At 44.8% G+C, this 10,668-nt stretch overlaps 1 long non-coding RNA gene across 1 annotated transcript; it reads right to left on the bottom strand.

The window, feature by feature from the left end:
- Positions 1–1,449: 1,449 nt before the first annotated feature.
- Positions 1,450–8,621, bottom strand: LOC115648365. Its single transcript, XR_003999531.1, has 3 exons — positions 8,611–8,621; positions 5,007–5,009; positions 1,450–1,587 (listed from the first exon to the last, which is right to left on the bottom strand). It is a non-coding gene; the product is annotated as an uncharacterized LOC115648365 (long non-coding RNA).
- Between the last annotated feature and the right edge of the window lie 2,047 nt (positions 8,622–10,668).

The raw sequence follows: 10,668 nt of genomic DNA, 5'->3' as shown, positions 1-10,668 counted from the left end.
TCAGCAGAGTTCAGAGACTCTGTCTTAAAAGGGACACAATCAACTTCCACCAGAGTTTTGATTTCTTTTCACTTTCAACTCCTGCTTACAAAACACCCAGAGATCTGAAAAAGAAAACACAGTCTATTGCGGCTCTTTTTGGAACCCTAATAGGATTTTAATTCAATAGCATGTTTCATTTGCATTTCTTTTACCCCTTTCTACAATATACATTGCACATGTCCTAGGGAAAATGCACATTTCTTCTATACTATAACTTTTAAAACATTAGCCATATCAATTTTTACATAAGGTGTAACTGTTTCTTTTGTTCTTACAGAGTTTTCATGTACCCTTATCAAAGTGACAGTCTGATTACACAGAGCCATTTTAAGGCTCAGTGTTTTTAACATTGCTTCTTTTTGTTTTGTGCTGCTGTTTCAGAGGGGCACTGTTAATTTTTTATTCTTTCACTACAGCTCTTATCTGGTATTGTTACAAAAAACAAACAAACAAAAAGACTCCAGAATCTCTCCCTATTCTCCTGATTTTGGCTGCCCTATTGCAGCCATAACCTGGTCTTTATTTAAAAACATTTTAAATTTTGTGAAGAATCAAGTTACCCCTTAAGTGTTAAATGCTAAATTCCAAAGCCAAACAACACCAATTATCCGTGTCTTGCAAAAATGTCTTGTCAGTTTTGCAACTTTGAATGAAAGAGTCAAATGAATTTTTAGTAGCATTAAAAACAAAAACAAGAACATAACCAATTTATCTTACACCTACAAAACAGGAGTTTTACAAACTAGATGTGCTGGTTTAGATTCTTAGAACTTTACATATTTTCACAGACAAATAGATACATACACATTTTCTTTTCCTTAACATTCCTTTACATAGCTGTACATAGATTACATTTCCTTTATTCATTTGGGTTGATTACATTCCCTTTATACATTTGGGGCAGTTAAGTTCCAGTAAAACCCCCTCATGTTTTTTCAGTGAATTTAACTAAATTTTCCATAATTAAATGATTTCAATCAGATAGTTTCTTTATTTGGATTATTTACAGGCATTTTTTTGGAAAAAGGCCCATTTTTCCTTCAGAATGGCTGCAAAGAAACCAAGAATTCTTTCTCTTTAACATGGTTCTTTTTAACATTTTTACAAAGTATAACTGCTTAATTCTCTCCAGCCTCTGTAGAGTTAACTTTTTACTCTCTTTTCTTAAATTACTTGTTTATTTTCCAAAATGACACCTTTATCAACTCAGATTTTACCACTTTAAGTTTTGTTCCAGGGGTTCATGCCTGCACTTACTGCTTTTCTTACTAATGATGCTATGCCCTTAGGGCTTCCAACCTGTTTTTCAGTTTTTTTATCTGTTGCTTGCCTGCTTGTCTGAGCCCAATCCTGCTTTTTTCAATGAACTGTTTGTGAGTGATATTGTGGTCATTTTACAATTTTGAGACCGGTGTTTAAGGAAAGGGACCAGGAAGCGTGGGGGCTAGTTGAGGAGCCCACCATTCTTGCTGAATTGGTAGTGTAACACTAAAGAATCCATTTCTGAGGCAGACAATGAAGGGGAACAGAACAAGGGGCTTTTTTCTGGTAATGAGATGGGAGTATGAAGGGGGTTGGGATCCATCCTTTTTTTTTTTTTTTTTTTTTTAGAATAAGGTAAAGGGGAGCACTCAGTCTGGTGGTGGGAGAGGAGGCTTTTAATAAAGCTTTTAACTTATTGTTTGAATATTTGAGAGAGGCGAGTTTTGATTTTGTCCACCTACAATTTGCCTCTTCCCACCACTGCATGAAACAATTAAACTCTCCTTTAGCCAATTTAGTTTTAGGTTGTCCGAGTTTGTCTTTTAAGAAGTCCACTTGGTCTTTGTTCCAAGATTTAAACAGTGGTCACAGAGTTTTGGGATTCTCCTGAGTTAACCTAGACCATTTTTTCAGAAATTTACAGGAGTCCGAACCCTTCCTAAAATGCATAAAATGAGCTGGCGTTCCTTTAGGGAACTGTCCCGACTTAGACGTCTGGTTACCCATACAGGAGGACTTCACACACCAATTGCACAAGAAGGAAATTCGGGTTCGTCAGAGCGATGTCCGGTGCAACACACAAAAGGAGCCCACAGGCTACTGCCTCAATCGCCCTTGCTTTCACACCAAGGGTTTTACCCAAGGTGCGGTGCAGCTGCGATTGTGCAGATTCCACTCACTCAGTCCGCGGGGACAGGAACCCCCTGGTTGGCTGATCCCTGGACGGAGACGGCACCCAGGCTCAAACACTCCACAGAGAGGACAGATAGACAGGACAGTCCTCAGTCCGGACAAAACACAGAAATAATTACCTGACCAGATTCCTGATGTTAGATCCTGGGATCCCTACCAGAACAGAGTGGGAACCAACAGGTTCGATGGCGTAGACTTCACTGTGGTCATGCGTCCTTTCGTTCAGGTGGAGGACCGCTCGGGCCAAATGCCCAGGTGCCAGCTGCCACGGTCGTCCTACAAAAAACGATCAGGATTCACACGGCCCCAGTGAAGATGGTTGCAATCTCAGTGGAACCTCCAAAATTGTCAGAGTTAAACTCAGGACTCACAGTTTGTCAGACCACTCTGTTTTATTAGCACAGCGCTCTGCTAATAACACCCAGATAATGTGAGCGCCATGCAAGACACAAACTGTCTTATTTATTCAGATAAAAGGGCAAGAACGTAACAAGATAACAAAGGAAGCAGATTCTGATAAGTTTGCCTGGGCTATACATGCAAATCTTTTTTCCTTACTATTACCGATCTTCTGTTAATGTTTTGCATTAGCACCATTGTTTATGCCTAATGTTTCTTTTCCTAACACCTGTATTTCTTCAACATTTCTTATTTCTGTTTAAAGGTACATACAACATTTCTTTAATCCATTCTTATTTTTACAATATAATTTATTCTACTTTCACAATTCCAATGATTGTTCCTTCACTGTACCTTTTTATTTTAAATTCCCCCTCCCATTTCCACAGGAACTCCCCATGCAGCAATCTATTTACAGCACCAACAGCACTTTTTGGCCCTGTCCCTAGGACCTGAGGGGAACAGCGGTCCCTGTCCCTTGATGCTTCACTGTAACTGGGATCACCCAGCCCTAGTCCTCTCTCTCCCACTTGGGACTTCGTTCCTGCCTCCTTACCAGCCGATCTAGCAAATCCCGCTAAATCTCACCTGGGCAAGGATGAAACAACCAATCTCCATGTAAGAGGCAGAGTGGCCTCATTCCGTTACAGAGAGATTAATTCATCTTGTTGGGCTCAGCTAACCCCACCCTACTCCTACTCCCTCACAGGAAGGAGAGAGGCAGGGCATCAAGTATATGAGCGAGGCCCTGCAGCTCAGTTGGAGGCAAGTCAGGGAAGGAGCCGGACATCCTTCCCAGTAGCTGAACTGCCAGTAGAGCCCTCAACCAGCTGGGGTGGACGACAGCTCCCTGAGCCAGCCTGGTGAGAAGGCCACCTGCTGCTCCATAAGCCGGAGAGACCCAGGGCGGAAGTGGAGCAGGGTGGGCCACCCTATCCCTGGCCCTGCATGTTAGTGCTTTATGAGCACTAACCCTTAGGCCAGAATGCCTGAGCCATTGACTATCTACTTGCTTAGATCTCAGACAGGAGCCCTGAGCTACTAACTGTCTGCTTGGCTCACATCCAGAAGGCCTGAGCTATCAGGGGCTTGGCTGAAAGCCATGATGCCTGATGGATCAACCCATGTGAGCACCAATTCCCTGCTGCTGCCAAAGAGGGCACCTCTGACCTTAATTTGGGTACACTTTAAGAAAAGGCACAGTGTGACCTTGGGTCAATAAGGTCCAGGCCGTCCACATGTCCTTCACACCTTCCTCAAGGAAAAAGGTATGCTGGTTTTTAGGACTGGCTGGATACTACCACCAATTTATTCTGAGTTTCTCAACCATCACAACACCTTTTACTGATCTTCTCAAGAATGATAGCTCAAAGAAAATCCAGTGGACCAAAACTCGTGAGGGGGCTCTTAGAGTCCTGAAGGCCCAACTCTGCAGAGAATCCATTTTGTACAGTCCTGACTTCACCAAGGAGTTCCTGCTACTGACCGATGCATCAGACGCGGGGCTGAGAGCCATTTTGTCCCAGGTAGTGTGAGGTGACTAGCACCCCATCTTGTACATTAGTTGAAAGCTGTTCCCAAGGAAGAAGACCTACTGTGTGATCGAAAAGGAGGTGCTGGCAGTAAAGTGGTCTATGGACTTGCCCTGCTACTACCTTCTGGGCACTCACTTCACATTAGTCACTGACCATGCTCCCCTATGATGGCTACCTGCCATGAAGGATACTAACCCCCAAATTCTGAGATAGTACCACTCCCTCCAGCCCTTTTCCTTCCACCTTCAACACTGGGCTTGAAGAGCCAACCTGAATTCCAACTTATTTTCGCAGGATGGAGGACAGTAGATGGGGGTGGGGGTCAGACCCCAAATGGGGTCATGACAGGGGGATATGTGATGAAGAAGAGAAACTGCCAGCCAGCACAGCAGGAGTTAGAGAAGCTTTGGGCCCAGCTAACTCCACCCCGTTATATCTGCAGCCAATGCCAGGCCTGGAGTGGGGAGAAAAGGAGGGATCCCGGCCCAGTTCAGGGCTGACTGGCAAAGAGGCAGGAGCTGGCTGCCTCCTGTCTGAGGAGAAAGAGCACTAGCCTGCCAGCCAAGGCAGCCACCTGGGGTAAGAACTGTCTCCCCTGCCAAGGGAGACTGTAAAGGAGATCTAGGAGTCTCCAGCACTTGAGGTAACTGAGTGAGCGAAACCCATAGACATTGTGGGGCTTGCCTTCCCCCAACTTGCAGCTGCCCTGCCCAAAGGAGCCTGAGACTGTGGCAATGCACCACCCGTGACACAAGAGAAGCAATGGGAAGCAAGCCGCCTAGCAAATTGGACTAGAGGGGCTATACCCCAAACTGAACAGGCAGGTAGAAATAGCCCAGGGCAGTGGATTTTGACTCCCTGCTAGGAGGCCCCCCTGTTCAGGGGTTGACATAAACAGGGCCCTGGGCTGGGACCTGGTGCAGTGAGAGGGTCCAAGTCCACCTAATCCCCCCTGGCCTTAAAGACTGTGAGGCTCCTCAGTCAAAAGGGACTGAGAGTCATGTGCTATAACCACTAGGTTGCCTAGCCCTCCAAGCTGCCTGTTACTGGGTAATGCTCTCCCATGACCCTTGTCTAGCGAGTGCAACTTAGTTGATGGCGAGTCTCTCTGTCATAAAACAGTTCCACTGTACTTGAGTCACATAATCAGGGTAACAACACTTTATTCTTCCTGCCCCAATAACAGAGAAACTGGGGATCCCCCAGCAGCCAAAGTGCCATTTGAGCTGCTGTGGGCTCATGGAGAGTGGGTGTGCCTATGCAAACAAGATCAGCCCCTGAAGTTCTTTTCCACAACTTGGCACAATTCACCATGAGATGTCAGAGTTGAGCTCATCCTCACTCTGCTACATCTATCTATCTATCTATCTATCTATCTATCTATCTATCTATCTATCTATCTATCTATCTATCTATCTATGAAATGATGGTTTTGACAAACATACAGCTGTGGATCTCCAATTCTATAAACATTTATGCACACATTGGTACAGCTCATGTATAAAATTTTTATGTGCATAGGTGTTTTTGGAATTAGGGCCTTAGCCACAAACCTTCACCTTGTGTCCTCAGTTGCCTGCAATATCTCATAAATAGTCACATATTTGTAGTTTAATATTTATGAATTAGCTATAACAATTTTTTTTAATTAAAGCAGTTTTGAGGAAAAAATATTCCCAAAAACATTTCCAGTGAGATATATGTTTGAATGCAAAATAGTATCTACATACAAAGAAAGAAAGAAACCCCAAAGAAACCCCAGGGAGTAAAATGCCTTGTATTTGATGTAATGGGATATTTTGCAAGTTTTATTCAGAAATAACATCTACTGTATAATGATAACTGTGCAGAACTCCTTACTATTTTTATTGTGTAATGCTTCACTCTGCTGGATGTGAATGGAACTTTCAACTTCATTTTCAGTTTTTAGTTTAATTATGAAAATCTACCCTCTACTGTATTATTTTTCTGTAATTCATTTGTCTTAAATAATTTTCAATATAAATAACACTTTAGCACATATTAAAGCTTTCTGAAGTTCAGTTCTAATTTAGGATTCATATATACTGGGGGTCAGCAAACTGCGGCACATGTGCCAAAGGCAGCACATGGGCTGATTTTTAGTGGCACGCTGCTGCCAGCTGAGTCCTGGACACCGGCCCCACTCAGCCTGCTGCTGGCCTGGATTATGGAACCCCAGACCAGTAGCGAGATGAGCTGCTCAGTCCACTGCCGGTCTGGGGTTCCGGCCACCGGCCCTTTGCCATCCAGGGTCCCAACATCTGGCTCTGCTCAGCCCACTGCCGGCCTGGATGGATGGAACCCAGGCCGCCAGAAGGCTGAGTGGGGCCAGCAGCTGGGACCTTGGGTGGCAGGGGCTAGTGGACAGAACCCCAGAACAGCAGCGGGCTGTGCGACTCAGCCTGCTGCCAGTCTGGGGTTCTGTCTGCTGCCCGCGCTGTTGGTCTGGCATGCAAAACCTTTTACTGGCATGCAAAATCTTAAATTAATGGAGACTTGGCATCCCACTTCTCAAGAGTTGCTGTCCCCTATAGCACAACCCCTTTACCCTGCAACTTCCAATTAACTGGAATTATTTCTCAATTTCCTTTGTCAGAAACTAGCATTTCAAAAGCCCTTTTAATACTGTATGCACTGTAGTCAGCCTAATGGGTCAAGATGATCTAGTGATCCTAGTTTGCTTGTCAATCTCACCTGCCTTGGATTAGGCTGAGACAAGCTCTGTTTGTCCATAAAGGAACAGGATCTATATTTTTGTATGGTTTTCTACTATCAGTATTTCTATACTATATTAAGAATTAATTATTGACAGGCTAAAGTCAATCTATCAGAGAGAGTAAGGACTAATCTTGATTTACTCTGCTCCGTCCTAGTTTCATCCATGTTTCTTTGGTGATTGTATATTTTCCAGACATGACCCACTGGCTTCCTGATTCTGCCTATTGTACTCCAGCTCACTGGCAAGAAAGTGACAGGAGACCCTAACAAAGAACCAAGAGAAAAGGGGCCAAGATGAGACAACCCTTGAGACAAGATGAGAACATCACCAAGCCCTTCCTACAGGTAGCAAGCCCAGTCAGGTTTAGAAACATAAGTTAAACCAAACACCCACAGAGGAACTTTATTTGTGGATCGAGTGGTAATTCCCAGAGTTCACTGAAAGTGTGCATGACACATTTCACTATTCTGCTGACAACTAGTAATAAAAGGCAATATTTAATTCTACATATGTCCTGGCCATTTTGGAAATCTATAGAGTTCATGGTGGGCCAAATAAAAAAATCTTCAGTTTGCTTTGTTTCCTTTGTTTTCCACAGAATATATCCTGATCCCAAACAGGCCATACATTACTGACCCTATTCCTTTACCTCCTCCTTCTCCTCATGTAAAACCAACTGCTGTTTCCTAGCTGTTACTATAATGCCTAACCTGCATGACATAATGTCCCCTCTTAGAACATCAGGAAGATCTCCCCTCAGCTCAGCAGCATATTTTAAGGGGGCCATTTGTGAAGCTGATAGTAAGCTTCTTTTCTGATTGCTGGGGTATTACACAACACACTGAGACAATACGGCAGGTGTTGCCAGTTGGTACATTCAATTATCCCAAGGTTATGTTGACCTCAGAAGAGATCATTGGTGTCCATGGTGCCAATTAAAGCTGGTTGAGAATTTTCCAATTACATGGGTTTTTTGTAGGAAAATGCTGACTCATCAAAACCAAAACTATTTGCAGGAAAGGGTCAGTTTCAACAAATGCCCAGATTTCTGGGGAAGGAGTGAGTAAAAAGTTTTGAAATTTTCCAAACATCCTGTTTTGAAAAGGAAAAAATCCATTTTTGGCTTGAAATTACTTTTTCTTTAGAAATTTTAGTTAATTTATATTAAAAAAGTAAAATACATTTAAGGGTTGAAATGGAAACACAATGATTTGAAATGATCACAATGAAACATTTCAACTGACTCAGTACAAAAATGAAGATTATCAGTGAGCGAAAAAATGTGAGATTTTGACTTTTCATTCTGATTTCGGATAGGAAATTTTTTCAAAATCTCAAAAATTCTCATGGAATGGAAAAAACATTTCCTGCCCAGCTCCACTGGTAATATATAGTACAAGTGTAACAGTGCAGAACCTGGTTACAGGGGCTGCTCTAGGGATTTTGCTGCCCCAAGCACGGCAGGCAGTCTGGCTTCGGCAGCTTACCTGCAGGAGGTCTGAAGCTGTGGGAGGGAAGCAGCTCGTGGAGGGAGGGAGGGTTACTGAGGACTCCAGCTATCCCACAGTCACCAGCAGTCTCCGAAAATTATTTGCATTCTTGGCTGAGCTCCCAGTGCCTGTAGGCTCAAACACATTGTCCAGGGTGGTTCAGGGTATAGCTTGTTAATTTATCACCCTCCTCCCCGTGAAAGAAAAGGGAAAAAAATCATTTCTTGACTTTTTTCAATGTCACCCTATGTCTACTGCATGCTGCTGGTAGACGCAATGCTGCGGCAATGAACAGCAGAATCCTCTCCCCTCCCCTCCCGGTAGCAGATGGTACAATATGACTGCTATCTGTTGTCATCATCAGCCCATGAGTGCTCCTGGCTGGCCTCAGGTGAGGTTGGCCGGGGGTGCCTGGGTAAAAATAGGAATGACTCCTGGTCATTCCCAGTTGATGGTTCAGAATGGCTGGTAACTGTCCTCATCATAGCAACTGGGGGCTGGGCTCCATCAGCCCCCTCCCTTTTATGTGTAAGGAAAAGATTCTGTACTACCTGGACTATCATAGCAGCGAGATGCTGGGCTCTTCTCCCCCCCACTGTTTAATGTCCTGCCTGGACTATCATAGTAGCTGGAGGCTGCCTCCCCCTTATTTTATCTCACTAAAAAGTCAGTGTTTCTTATTCCTGCATTCTTTATAACTTCATCACACAAAAGGGGGGACACTGCAACGGTAGCCCAGGAAAGTTGGGGGAGCAGGGAAGCAACGAGTGGGGTTGTTGCAGGGGCATCCGCTAGAATGGCATGTAGCTCATTATTTCTGGGGGATCTGACACGAAGCGGCTGTGCTCTCTGGTACACTGGTTCTCTAGTACACTTGCCCCATATTCTAGGCAGGACTGACTCTATTTTTAGATACCATAAAGGAGGGATTGACTCGGGGAGTCATTCCCAGTTTTGCCTTTGCACCCCTGTCCGACCTCAGCCAGGGGCACCCATGACAGCAGCAGACGGTACAGAACTGATAACTGTCATCTCATTGCCAATTTACAATGGCGTGGTAGATGGTACAGAACAACTGATAACCATCTCTGCTATCTTGCAAAGGCAAATGAATGCTGCTGTGTAGCGCTGCAGTACCACCTCTGTTAGCAACACCCAGTAGACATAAGTGACAGTTAAAAAAAAGCTGAACGGGCTCCATGGTTGCTGTGCTATGGTGTCTGCCAGGGCAATCCAGGGAAAAAGGGCGCAAAATGATTGTCTGCTGTTGCTTTCATGGAGGAAGGAATTAGTGACGACATTTACCCAGAATCACGCGCGACACTGTTTTTGCACCATCATGCATTGGGGTCTCAACCCAGAATTCCAATGGGCAGGGGAGACTGCAGGAACTATGGGATAGCTATGGGATAGCTACCCACAGTGCAACGCTCCAGAAATCGATGCTAGGCTCAGACCATGGACACACACCACCGAATTAATGTGCTTAGTGTGGCCGCGTGCACTCGACTTTATACAATCTGTTTTACAAAACTGGTTTCTGTAAAATCAGAATAATCCAATAGTATGTCTACACTACGGGAATAAGAAACACTGACTTTTTAGTGAGATAAAATGAGGGGGAGGCAGCCTCCAACTACTATGATAGTCCAGGCAGGACATTGAACGGTGCGGGGGAGAGGAGCCCAGCATCCCGCAGCTATGATAGTCCAGGCAGTACAGAATCTTTTCCTTACAGAAGTAAGGGAGGGGACTGATGGAGCTCAGCCCCCAGTTGCTATGTTGAAGACGGTTATCAGCCGTTCTGTACCTTCGACTGGGACTGACCGAGAGTCATTCCCTTTTTTACCCAGGTGCCCCCAGCTGACATCACCTGAGGCCAGCCAGGAGCACTCACGGGCTGATGATACGACGGATAGCAGTCATATTGTACCATCTGCCACCGGGGAGGGGAGGGGAGAGGATACTGCTGTTCACTGCCGCAGCATTGCGTCTACCAGCAGCATGTAGTAGACATAGGGTGACATTGAAAAAAGTCAAGAAACGATTTTTTTCCCATTTCTTTCATGGGGGGAAGGGGGTGAATTAACAAGCTATACCCTGAACCACCCCGGACAATGTGTTTGAGCCTACAGGCATTGGGAGCTCAGCCAAGAATGCAAATAATTTTCGGAGACTGCTGGGGACAGTGGGACAGCTGGAGTCCTCAGTACCCCCTCCCTCCCTCCACGAGCATCCATTTGATTCTTTGGCTTTCCGTTACGCTTGTCACGCAGCACTGTGCTGT

Source organism: Gopherus evgoodei, chromosome 3 (assembly GCF_007399415.2).
Source record: "Gopherus evgoodei ecotype Sinaloan lineage chromosome 3, rGopEvg1_v1.p, whole genome shotgun sequence".
NCBI classification, from domain to species: Eukaryota; Metazoa; Chordata; order Testudines; family Testudinidae; genus Gopherus; species Gopherus evgoodei.
This window is presented reverse-complemented; position numbering and strand designations above follow the sequence as displayed.